The sequence below is a fragment of the Myotis yumanensis genome, unplaced genomic scaffold (assembly GCF_028538775.1).
Source record: "Myotis yumanensis isolate MYYU_CA2020_CCGP unplaced genomic scaffold, mMyoYum1.0.hap1 SCAF_2, whole genome shotgun sequence".
Lineage (NCBI taxonomy): Eukaryota > Metazoa > Chordata > Mammalia > Chiroptera > Vespertilionidae > Myotis > Myotis yumanensis.
In genome coordinates, this window is record NW_027223753.1 from 57484184 (window position 1) to 57498004 (window position 13821).

General features: G+C 38.0%; 1 pseudogene; it reads right to left on the minus strand.

Moving 5' to 3' along the window:
* Nucleotides 1–5563: 5563 nt before the first annotated feature.
* Nucleotides 5564–7810, minus strand: LOC139002418 (E3 ubiquitin-protein ligase RNFT1 pseudogene; annotated as a pseudogene).
* Between the last annotated feature and the right edge of the window lie 6011 nt (nt 7811–13821).

A 13821-nucleotide genomic window follows, 5' to 3' on the forward strand; every position in this document is an offset into this window, starting at 1 on the left:
ATACACTGAAAAATTCATGCTGCTGCAAATCTCCTGGCTCTAAGATAAAAAGGAATAAAAATATCATTGCTATATTATTTAATGTACTATAGACCAAGCCCTGCAGTTAGAATTTCATTTAGGCAAGAAAATGTAGAATGTGTAACATTTTTAGTTTTTGGAAAAGTCTGATATTTTCTAAGCCCATCCCTCTTGCAACATGGTGATGAAGTTTTTTGTATCTAATAGCATTAGATTGTCTTTCTTGTTTTTTAGTTTAGATTCTTTCATCATCTGCAATAGGTAAGAGAAATAGTTAATGTTTATAAACATATCAAATTAAGTAATACATTAAAGAGCATGTTTTGATGAAGCAAGCTGCATGCAGGAGAGGCACACATGGCAAGGAAATGAGAGTAACCTCTGGACAACAGTCAGCAAAGAATTGAGGTCTTTAGTCCAACAGCCTATGAGGAAGTGAATACTGCTAACAACCACTGAGCGAACTTGGGAGGCCATTCCTTCTCCAGTTGAACCTCCAGATGAGACTATAGATTGTGGACCAACCCCTTGACTGAGAGACCATGAAGCAAAGGATCCAGATAAGCTGTGCAAATTCTTATGCAGCAATAGAATGTAAGACAGATTTAACTAGAAACAAGGGGCAAGAATGAATTCAAAGACTATTGAAAAGATGCTTATATGGAACATCAGAGAAAGATGGCAACTTTTACTTTTCAGATATCTTTCACTGAGTGGACAATAGTGGCTGCATTTTTTAAAAACAATTGTTTTTAATCTATTTGATGAAATATGGAAATGTTAAAAGAAAAGATAAAACTCACATTATTTTATCGCAATATAACTACAATTATTATTTTGGTATACAAAATCAGGATTTATAGTGTTTTATAACCTGGCTTCTACCTAAACATGTCTTATATTTTCCATTTCATATACTTCCACAAGTCATTTAAATGTTTGTATAGTTGCCCATTGTATGGAGCATTACAACTTATTTAACAAAACTTCTATTATTTGACACTTAATACTATATTTTAATATATAAAATTTGAATTATCCCAGAAAATCAAGGTCACATGGATGACATTTGTGTTTTTTATTTTCATGCTTTGCTTTATCTTAGAGATGTAGGAGATACATTTTCAGAGCTAAAGGAGGACATAATTTTCAAAGCCCATTTTCCCAGGCCAACAGCATGTTATTCTCCAGAAAATCTCATCAGCGGCATTTCCATCCAATATTAAATGAAAGGACTTAGATAATTGAATTAAGTTAATAACTAGTGGAAATAAACTTGGGAAGTGTTAAGCATCTATGACCTTATTTAAACAAAGTCTTGGACTCCAGGGGAAAAGTAAATAAATCATCTTTGAAATAGAGCTAATATAAAGAAATAGAGACATTTTATAATAAAATACCTGCCTCTGTTGGCCTTAGTAGAGCTTGAAGGAGAAGCAGCTGACCTATGTCAGTGAGACAGGAATCCCATTGTGGGCCCTAGAACCAACAGGGTGATGGGCTGTGATCATGGTTTTCACATTTGATAGAGAAATAATGTACATAAACGCATATCAGAATTTTCCAAATAACCACCCTCCTAAGTGTTTCATACTGCACTTTATTGGTTTTTGGCAAGTTGTTTTTTTTTTGTTTTTGTCTTTTTGTTCAAGCTGGAAGTAAAGTTGCCAATAACTTTATAATCAAGGTTTGTTTTTTTTGCTTGTCACCAAATACATTTCATTAAGATTAAGAAGTGAATTAATAAAATATGGATAGTCATGTGTTTAATGCAGTATTTTGCTCTGGAATCTAGGTGTTATGTTAATATCTCCTCCAATCCTAAGATTCTATGATGTTATGATTTAATTAGTAAGAGTGATTAGAAAATCGCTGGATAACTTCTAACCCTGCGGTTAATGATTTTCATTCCTCTCTGACCACACCTCAATTCTAATGAATTCTTTCCTTCTATGGTATATCTACTTTCTGGTGAGCTGACTCTGTCCACACAACTGGCTGTGCTTATTCTTCCAGACAGAATATTGGAGTTTGAAGGATCTCAGGCACTTTTCTCAGATGTAGAGGTCCTAGGCCAGAAGTTTTGCTCTTGCTCGGAAAGCTTTGCGATGACAGTTTTATTTAAATGGTGTTTTATGTATATTGATTTATGAACTTTTGGGTTTCCTCCCAGGAAAGGTACTACATTAAGTGAGAAGGTTTTTGAGTTGCTATATATGTATCTATGAGAGAATTCTGTGGTTTTGAGGGAGCATCTGACCTCTGATTGCATCAGAATTCCCGTAATGCTGTACATGAAGTAAAGCTGACCTTGCATTTCTACTTGGAACTGAGATTGACAAAAATCTCTGTGTGCATGTGTTTCAAAAAATATTTTTCAAGGTGAAAAACAAAGCTCAAACATTTGAAGGTGGTAAAAAGAAAAATTACAAAAAGAGAATTATATATAAATGATCTTTCTCCCTAACTAACCTAGAAAAGTTATTAGCTTTGTAGGGGAAAAAAAAAGCCAGGTGGTGGAGGGAGGATAGAGTGAGGGTTCTTAAGTAATGAATTTTCTGTATGTTCTATTGCCATATTTAACAAATATTTAACGCTTGCCATAGAAATGTAAGCAGAGCCATGATTTGGGAACTTGCCTTCATGTACACTCTGCTTCTTTAAATAATCCAAAGAGGTCTTGGAGTCAGCCTCAGTATCCAGTAATCCTGTAACAAAGCCACCTCACATACCTGTTGAATGTGTTTCCCTCCATGTCCCGCGTGGTTCAGGGTTCAGGACCTGGAAGAGGAGCCACAAACAAATGAAAGAGAAGAGACAAGAGATAATTTGGGAATACTGGGGGACCAGGCGGGCAAGTCCCACTCAAGGAGAAGGACTTCCACCGGTGCTCAGGCCTCACCAAGCTTTTATTGATTTGGGATACACCCATAGCATAACCCTTAGGCAGGAGACCCGCCCCCCCCCCCTCCCCCCCAACAGGCAGATTAGCCCATCAGCAAGGATTTACATAATAATAGATGGGGAAGTTGCTTCAGCTACCACTTTCTGGACAAACAGAGGTGGCGCTCAGCTCTGACCTTTGCTAGGGCTTCAAAGGTACCCAGCCTTGGGGGTGGGGGGAGAGGAGGGGCGTTCTCTGTCTATGCTTATCAGCTAATGAAGACAATAGGTGGTCTTCCACACATACCTAGACATCACATAAGTTTTTTTTTTTCTTTTCTATTCCCTTCTACTAAATTATTTTTCTCCAGATGCCCATTCTTTCTTAACTTCAAAACTTATGGGGCACCTGTCAGGTAAGGCCTGTCTTATACCGTGGCCTACGTGGTATTCACAGCTCTGCAGAAGACTCCACTCAGCCTTTTCTCTCCGATGAAGCTGACAACTTGTAATCCCCTTGATATAATTCATAACGGGCCAATGCTCTGAAAATAGTGGTCTGAATTCTTGTAGTACTGATTGATTTTTTTAATGTAAAACTTTTATTTTTGCATGCTTCCATCAACTAAGGAAACACATAATGACAAAAACTTCTAAGGAATCAGGAACACTTTTAAGTGAATTTATATAAGAAACTCACTTATTTCCCAAGGCTCTTAAGTTCCTCAAGATCAGATTAAACAGGCGAGACCTCCAATTCCAGGGCCTGTAACAGGCAATGTGCTGCTCATGTTTCCTTGAGTTTCCCCCATTTAAATTCCTCGTGCTTCCTCCCTTCACACTCACTTTCTTGCTGTTTGGGGTAAACCCTGTTTGGTCAAATCCAGAAGCTCAGTCTCTTAAACATTTCCCATAAAAATTAATCATACATAGTATTTTATGAATGTGGTAATTTTCCTGAAGATCTGAGAGGTCCTAGTGCTCACAACATAGCTTATGCCATCTTGCTGGCTGCTTCCCTCTCACTTTTCTGCTCAGTGCCTTTCAAAGCCCAGTCTCTGGCCACGACCCCTTTCACTGATCATGTGTCCCCCCAATGAGTTCTCTCCCTCCCTCTGACAGCTCTTCCCATGTGAGTGTGATCCTACTGCCTCAACCTGCCTGGCTTCCCCAACCTATCTGAACATTCTGTTACTCATCAGTAAGCATCTATGTGTTTATGTCAAATGGAAATGCATATGTGTCAGGCATATAATTTGCATGTCATAGATAAGGTTTGCTGTGTGAATGTAGTTAAGGTCTCCTTATAATAATTACAGTGGTTAAGGGGCCCCAGAATCCAACAGGTTGGGAACTACTTCCACAAAAATCTCTCTACTATTAATAAACTATGGAGATATTGCCCATTGATGTATTTATATTTTCATTCTTATGTACCTTTGTTTCTTAAATTAACAAAAAACTAAAGTTTACCCTCTTAAAAAACTTGTACATATTTCTACTTACCCTAAGTTTGTCCCCACTTAGACTTTAAGCATATATCTCCTTTATTATATTCCCAATTTTAGTGAACACATTCAGTACACTTCAGTATTTTATTGACATTGATCCTTTCTACTTTAGGCTTTGACCATTCCATACTGAATAATGATGATTTGTCCCCATATTTTAGCTTCCAGTTCTCTTACATCACCAATGTGGGAACATTACAGATAATCAATACTTCCTCCTCACCCACCTACTAATGGTATAGGGGAGGCAACTATCCATTTTCTCCTCACTGGATTGTTTAAGAGAAAATGTTGATATGACATTTTCAAAGTTAATTAAGTTTCTTTTATAAAATTTTTTTTTCAGTAAAGAACTTGCAAAAATTGGATTTCAACTTCTTCTAATCAGTAATCTAAGATATTTGATCATGGGACAGTTTTAATTTTTGTGATACAACTAGGCACTATTTTTACTTTCAGTGTTCATTATCACTAAATCCTTTTACAAAATTGCCCTCCTCCCATGAGAAAACATCAGACATTACCCAACAGTTAAGCTCTGGACCAAACAGCACAATGACTACTGGTGTGTGAGGGTCAGCATTCAGGGAGTGGGTTTTGGGCTTAAAATTCTAACATTCAGAAAATGCTTATTGAACATCCACAGTGTATATACAAGGTGCTATACCTGGTACGGGGAATATAAAAAGGAGTAGAAATATTCCTGATGCTCAGGTGGTCACAATTTAGAGTGGAGATCAGACAAGACCAGAAAATAGCTCTGCTGCAAAGCAGAGTGGTAGCTTCCTGAGTGACAGGGAGAGCTGACGCACTTCAGAGAAGGGAGGGAACCCACCTCACTGGAATCAGGGAAGATTTCACCAGAGGGATCTTAGTAGCACCTCACTTAGTTGCTGTTTTTGGTAACATGAACAAGAAAACACATTTATACTTTTATACTGCAATTATCTGTCAAGTAAGTCGGGTAGAAAAATATTCACACATATATGTAGTTGAATATTACATATTTTAAAAACACTGTGTTCTTTTATTCATTTAATTAAAAAATTGAAATACACACTTAAATCTTATTTTAGTATTCAAAAATGTTTGGAAAACTTTTTCTTAATTTTTAGCACTGAAATCTATCCTAATGCCTTTAATAATAGTCATTGTAACCCAGTGAGATTAATGCTTTGTGGTCTGAATTGTATTTGAAGGTGTGATGCAGTAGCCCCATCTTTCTGTTTGTTTACATGATCTGGAATCATGGTTCTGCACGGTGGACATGTTTTCTCTCTGTACAACCATAAGGTAATAAATACACTCTTTGGACAATATAGGCTGACAGATGGGAAGAAGTGCTGAAATTCAGATTGACATATGGAACAAAGGCCATCCATTCCTGAACAAGTCACTCCATAATGAGGTTGTGTAAAACATATTCACAAAACCTGTCTGAAAGTTCTTAAATATATAAAAAAAGCCAAAAGCTTTAAAATGGGTTAGAACAAAGTCAGTAATATCCCAAGGATCTATCTAGCTATATCAGCAAACTCCCCATAGCTAATGAAGTAATGAAACAAAACTGATATGGGAACGAAATTCAGCAATATGTACTGACATAATTCTTCGAACCGCTTACACCAGTAACTCTTAGATTTTAAAGGAACTATGAAAGAAGGCACCAATAGAATAAAGCTTGTTGAGCCTATGAAAAGAAATTTCAAAATGAAGTGTAATTACGACAATCCAAAGTACTTCCCAGAAGCTCGAATGATCAAAACTAGGATTTAAAAAGATTGTTACAATAAAGTGACAGAATGAGAGAGGAGAGGTCCTGCGAACAATAGTGGTAACCAAGCATACCGAATCTTTGAGCACCTACCTTTCTCTTAGAAAAGTCTGGTTTACAATGCTTTTCTTTTCCCACGAAGAGAAGTTATTAGAAGCCTAATTCTAAGAAATTCCATGTTCAGAACATCTTTTGGGCATAGACTTTATATAGATAGGAACATCTCCAGAATGAAGGCAAGGCCCTTCTCCCATCCATCTTGGTGCATAGCTTTTGTAAATTTTCTAGTCAGGCCTCCAATTTTTAGATCCTCAATTTCTGCTTGCAAAGTGGTCAATTATTTCCTGAGCTCATCTCTTGTAATACTTTGCCTGAAGTACAAAGTAAAAGCAAGCCCACAATTATTCTCTGGCCAACAACCATTTCCCCCAGAGCTACAGACTCCGTAGGCTTGTGGCCTGCTTTCCCAGTTATCTCAGGCAGCAATTCTTCCAAATATTTTGCCCCTCTTTAATTTGGTTGTCCATCTTTATAGCTCTGTTATAAACTCCTTTATAATATGTCTTGAAATTAAATGGTGGAAGCCTTCCAACTTTGTTATTTTTCAAAGCTGTTTGGACCTTCGGAATTCTAGATGAATTTTAGACTCATCTTTTTAATTGCTACAAACAAACAAAACAAAACAAAACAAACAAAAACAAAAACAAAACAAAAACCCTGCTGGGATCAAATCTGAAGCTGGAAAAGTAGGGAGTGCGGGATGAGAGTTGGCTAATCTGGGCAGTCACTAAGTAAAACCCTCCTAAGCACAGGGATGGTGGACAAGCGAGAGCTTGAGGGGAACCTGCTGAGAGGGACTGCAAAGGGAGCTGGTGTTGAGGTCTATGGAAAACCTGGTCCTAGTTCTTGCCTGTGAGTTTGCTGTCAGGCATCTGATGGTGCGTCAGTGGGGCAGGCAGAGAGGAAAAAGAGCTGGAAGGAGCAGAAGAGGGTGCAGAGTGGGGAAAGAGAGAGGACAGACTGGCCCTTGCTGGCATCTCTGTGTCTATCTCTCCTCACTTCTAACCACGCCGACCTTCAGAGCGTACTGGCGGCAAAGCGTACTGGCGGCTGCTTCCTGTCACTTTCCAATTGTTGCGTAAGTTTCTGTTTTGGCTTAGTCTAATCCAGAACTGAACAGGAAAGGTGATTCTAAAATGTGATTCCAATTTAGCGAGACTGACTAAAAAACCCCACTCTCTCTGACTGCTCTCTCTGCATCACCGTCATTATCTAACCAGCCATCAACTACTGTTGACCCTACATCATTAATAGTGCTGCATTATGACCCTGTTCTTTTCTCTGTCACTGCCCTTCCTTAGTTCCACCCTTCATACAGTTTACGTGTGGATGGCTGTAATCACCTCCTGGCTTGCAGTTACAGTAAATATGGCCATGAAGGTTGTCACTGCACAACTGCAGGGTTGCCACTCAGATCTAGCCTCACTTCGTCCCCCCATGAACTTGGACCATCCTTTTAAAAGGCAATACTGACCATGTCATTCTTTTGCCTTAAATCCTTCTTAGCCTCCGTGGCCTTGAAGGTAAAGTTCAAATTCCTTATCATGACATAAAAAGCCATTCATGATTAGCCGATGAGCCTAAGCTCTGGAATCAGAACTTCTAGTTGGAATATATCTTAGCCACTTGCAAAATATATCTTGGGCAAGTTACTTAATCTCATTGGGCTTCAATTTCTTCAACTGTGAATTGGGGGAGGAGGGTAAGAATAATTTTTTTCCACATCAATTTTTTTTGGTCAGCATACATTGATATGTCAAGGACTTAATAAGGTAACTAGCAGATGGTAAATTTTCAACAATAAAATTTGAAATATTATTGTTCCTTCTGTAGTGCAGTCTCTCACTAAACAGAACTCCATGTTGTGACCCATTCTGCCTCTGTACACAGGTCTGACTTACCCTCACCAACCGCCCTCCCCTTTTTTCTTTGGTTAGAACCTTCTTATTCTCCAGGACTCAGGGACTCTTCACTTCCTCTTGGAAGTCTCTTTTGATTTCCTCAGCCTCGTTCAGTGGCTGCTCCCTTGGGTTGTCTTAGCAGCCAGTGCTTGGCTATGTCACAGTGAATTCTGATTTTCTTGTTGTCTACCCCTCTCTCCTAATATGTAAACTATAGACTAACTATTTGCCCTCCTAGACCATAAACTCTAGACCAGGTTTTCCTTGAGGGTAGGAACAGTTTAACTTGTCTTTGTAATCTTAGCTCCTAATGTAGCACAGACTAAGTCTTTAAGGATGTTTGTTAGTAGGTTCTTAAAAACATTGAAAAAATGTTTATTGAACTAATGAATAGTAACATATGATGAGGGCTCTAACAGGCATTGTTATACCTTATGAAAAAATAGAAAGATGATAGAGGAAAGTTTTGGCATAATACATAATAGTAGAAATCCCAGAATTCTGCTATTTAGTGGTTTGGTAGATTTTAAGGTGTACATGTTTCTGCTAAGAATGGAAATTCTCTTACTAGGAAGCATGACTATAGCCATTTTGGTCAAGGCATTGCTTTCTAGTATTTATTCAATATCCATTAATTTAAGAACCCTTACAAAAATATTATTGAATAATCCATTCTTTAAAGAGCCTTCTATTTGTCAGTGATCAATTGTAATACCTAAAAATAATAAAATTGTTATCCTTGGCAAATTCTGTATCAAAATCCTGGGAACTATCTGTTAATTCTATAAAATGTGTGTGAGTTCAATCATTTTAACAGTGTACCTTGTCAATAGTTTATATCTTAAGGTTCTAGCAATCACTTAATAAAGAGAACAAGGAATTACTTTGAGTTATTTTTTTCTCAAAAATTTCAGATTTCCATGTGCTATATATGCTTGGAATAATGTATGTCTGTAAAGGTTTTTTATTATTAGAAATTTCTGGAACAATAATCATAAAGTTTCTCAAAATTTGGAATAAAAATGTCAGAGCATAGACTTAATTATCAGGAGATTTTAAATCTAAGCACCTTTGTGGGCTATAGATATTGACCTTTTCCAAAAACCTATCTCTTTCTCAAATAGATTCTTGCTTTGGTATAAGTAAAAGTTGTAATAAAGATGGAAATAATCACTCTCAATATCAGTATCATGCTTTGTTAGGCTTATGATTCTAACTGCCACTCAAATGCATCACAATGCTAAGATTAAGAAGAGTGACTTACTTCAATATTTTTACATCATATAAGTGAATAAGTGAATAAGAACATGATGAAAATCTCACTAGAGGAATGGGTAAAGGGCATATCAAGGGAGTTAGAAAAGAAGAAATAGAAATGGTAAATAAACAAAGAAATGCAACCCCCAACATAATGAGGTATCATTTTACTCTACCACAATAGCAAAGGGTGTGAAGAAGTGGACACTTCCGCCGCTGCTGTTGGGAGTGTAAATCTGTGCAGGCAGTCTCTGCTATTTGATAGAAAGGCTTTTAGCTTTGACTTAGGAATCCCACTTCCAGAAATTTGTGCTAAGAAATAATAGGACACATGCATAAAGGTGTAAATTTAAGCATTTTCACTGCAGCCTTTTTTTAAAGTGGCATTGGGTGGGTAACTTCCTTGTGCTTAGTTCCTGTGTGGAAGGACAGCCACTTCTGTGATATTCATAGTTCCTTTCCCTCCACACACTCCTCTGCAGGAGTAACATGTTTGGTTGAGCGGTCAGGACTCTGCTGCCTCCATTTTCATACCCTGGGGTCTGTCTGCCTGCAGAGAGCATGTGCTCTCATTGGCTTCCTGCAACATGAAGCTTTTATGGGGAAGGCCTCCCTCCACTGGGAGGCCTGCGGTTTTCCAGCTTTGTCGGTGCCTGTCTGGGGAATTCTAGATACCGTTTATTTCTAGATACCGTGTGAGGAATCTCATTGGGCTGCACACCTGATCCATGTCTTCCATCCAACTTTTACAAAATAAGACTGATATTTTACTTCCATCTGTCTTGATGCCTCTCTATTGTTCAGTTAGTATTGAAGTAAGGTTCCTGAAACCCCCAAGAAATAACAGCAACAAAAAAATAAAATTTGGATATCCAAAACCATGGGATTGATTAAAATGTTATGTTTATAAAATTGAAAATGATTCATCAATTTAAATTGATCCCATTGATGTATACTGTATATTGATAAGTGAAGAAGATTCTAATATAGCATTTTGCATATGAATAAACTTAATATGTATTTACTAGCAGTCTGGTGCACGAAATTCATTGGCCCTGGCTGGCGATCAGGGCCAATCTGTGGGGCGACTGGTGGGGTGATCGGGGTGGAGCCCCCACTGGCACCCACCTTGGCTGGCCTGGGGCCTGCAGGCTGGGGGCAGCTCCTGTGTTGAGCATCTGCCCCTTGGTGGTCAGTATGCATCATGTAACTGGTCGTTCCACTGGTTGTTCCATCGTTTGGTTGATTTGCACATTAGGCTTTTATTATATAGGATATAGACACTTAATATATATATTTATATAGTCTGCTCTTTTCCTTTTTTCTTAGCCATATTTTCTAAAAATGTGTAACTATGTAAAAAAAAAGGTTAATTATATTTTTGCCTCATATAGGCTGTATTTATGGCTTTGTTTACTATGTTAATGGTGGCTGGTATAAGCTTTCTTTCATTCTTTTGCTTCTCAAGCAGTTTCCTTAGTGGGGTAAATAGGGTTTTGGTCACTGATAGGAGTTCTGGAATTGGGTTAGCTTTTCCCAGCTGCCGTTTCCCCCTCCTCCTTCTCCTCCTCCTTCTTCTCCTCCTCCTTCTTTCTTTGAGATACAGGGCCTAACAAGAACTTTTGTTTTAAAATTTTTTTTCATTGAATTTATTGGGATGACATTGGTTAATAAAATTATATAGGTTTCAGCTGTACAATTCTATAATATATCATTTGTATTTTGTATTATGTGCTCACCACCCAAAGTCAAATCTCTTTTTGTCACCACTTAGCCTCCCTTTATCCTCTCCCACTCCCCTCCCCAACCTCCCTTTCTTTCTGGTGTTCACCACACTGTTGTCTATGTCTGTGAGTTTTTTTCTTAATCCCTTCATCTTTTTACCCAGCCGAGCAACTCACCTCCCTTCTGACAGCTGTCCATCTGTTCTCCATGTCTATGAGTCTGTTTCTGTTTTGTTTGTTAGTTTATTTGGTTTATTAGATTCCACATATAACTTAAATCTTATGGTGTTTGTTTTTCTTTGACTGGCTTATTTCAATTAACATAATACCCTTGCAGGCATCCCAGGGCTGTTGAGGGCTGGGAGAATTCTCCCACTCAAGAGATTAAACCATAAATAATCAGCTTAGCCCTAGCCGGTTTGGCTCAGTGGATAGAGCGTCGGCCTGCGGACGGAAGGGTCCCAGGTTCGATTCCAGTCAAGGGCATGTACCTTGGTTGAGGGCACATCCCCAGTAGGAGGTGTGCAGGAGGCAGCTGATTGATGTTTCTCTCTCACTGATGTTTCTAACTTTCTATCCCTCTCCCTTCCTCTCTGTAAAAAATCAATAAATATATTAAAACAAAGATATAAATAAGCTCAGAGAGAGGAGGTGCACAGAGTTACCTCTTATTTATGGTGATGCCAAAATCATTATTATTTGCAAAGGCTTCTGGGAAATGGATTTTTTTACATCAGCGAAATTTCTAGTTACTACTTTATTGGTAAGAGCCTATACTATTTTTCTTAATAATCGTTAATGAAATTTTTTTAAAGGGCTTTCAACTTATTTCCATAAACATTCATCATTTCTTGATGATTCAGTCTCTTTCTTATAAAGAATATATGTTATTGTGCTGTGGAATGGTGATGTTCTTTGAGCACATTGAACCATGTAGTCCTGAAGAGCAGCTCCTGGTTATACTTTCAAGGTCATGTCAGATTGTCAGCCCTACTTCCCCTGCTGGAAAATGTCCACTTGACATTCTGTGAGCTCTGGTTGAGACTCTGCTATATTGAATTAGCATTTGGTTGGAATGGCTCTGATTAGCACAAAAATTCAACATCTTGTGGCAGACAAATTTCTGCCACTTTGAGGCCATTACCATGTTTGTGGCTGGGTTTCTTCCGCTCTGGTTATAGTTGTCAGCAATCTGACTTCTGGTTAAACGGGCTATTCTTATACTTTGCAAAAAGGTATCTATTTACCTTTTTGATGACCAAATTACAGTTTACATCTTCCTTACAAACAGACTTTTCTATATGTTACTGATCACTTACGTTAGTGACTGTGTTAGTTTTAGGAACTGTGGTTAGATGAATGAAGTCAATTTTTAAATCTTGTTCACAATGAAACGGTTATGAATTCCGGATCTGTTCCTGAGGCTATCAGACCGGAAATCACAAGGTATTTCTAAAAGGATTCCAAGGGGACAATTGAGTGATCATGCTCTCATCCATTTAATAACTCTATTCAACTAAAGAAATTAATTCTTTTATTGGTTTTCTATGACCTAAAGTATAAAGTGCAGTTGCTTTAACATTCTATGAGTTACTTTGGTTGCCTAAAAAGCACCCCAAATATAATGGTTTAAAATGTAAAAAGTTTCAGTATGTTTTATGATTTATGGATCAGTGGACAGCTCTTTTGGGCCGGTTTGGCTTGGATGGAGTTAGATGGTCTCGCTGGCCTCATGCACGGGTCTCGAATGGCTGGGGCCTCTCTCCACAAGGTCTTTCATCTTCTAAGGGGCTAGCTTGGGTGTGTCACATGGGGGCAGAAGCAAGATAGGGCAAACCCTAGAGTATCTGTAGTTTTCAAGCCTCTACTTGTGTCACATTCACCAATGTCCTATTGGCCAAAGCAAATCACATTGGCTCCAGTGCATGGGTACAGAGAGGCCTGATTCATGGGGGTCATTACTGCAATAATCTATTGCAGCATGCTCTGAACTATCATTCTTACCCTGCAGTTCCCAAACTTCAATACCACAATGAATTCACAAAGGGTGTTGTGGGATTTTTAAAAAATTTTGATGTAAGCAGAATTATACTCTGTGACTGTTGGACATCATGCCAACTACTCGCTTGATGTAGGTTACAGTGTCAACATTATAGCAATACACTCCTTTTGGTGCTGTTGCCTCCCTGCAAAGCTGGATTTTCAGTGGTTGCTGTGATAAAAAGCAAGTATTGCATAAGAATCATGGTGGAGCAGGAAGTGAGGGTGGCGGTATTCAATTTGATTCAAAGATTACAAAGTTGTGCAGTGCCCACCAGGTGCATATATGCCATTATTAAGTAAATGTGCTTTATGAATAAAAGAAAATATTATTTAAAATATATATGTATTATTTTTTCAAATGTATTTAAGTTATTAGGACTTACAAACTTACAAAGTTGTTGGGCTCTAACTACTTAATAAATGAAAGTAATAAGTATTTCTTTTGGTCTAGAGGTACTATGAAAATATTAGCAAGACACTAAGGATTCTGTGAACCAGAAAAGTTTGGGAACTGCTGTTCTAATGTCATTTTCTATTGCTGATAAAAGAAGAAAATCAAGAAGAAAGGCTAGTTTGAGGGAAAGGTGAATGAATTCAACTTTGGATATGGTGAGGACCCAGTGGGATTGAAGTAGGAGGTTTGAGGT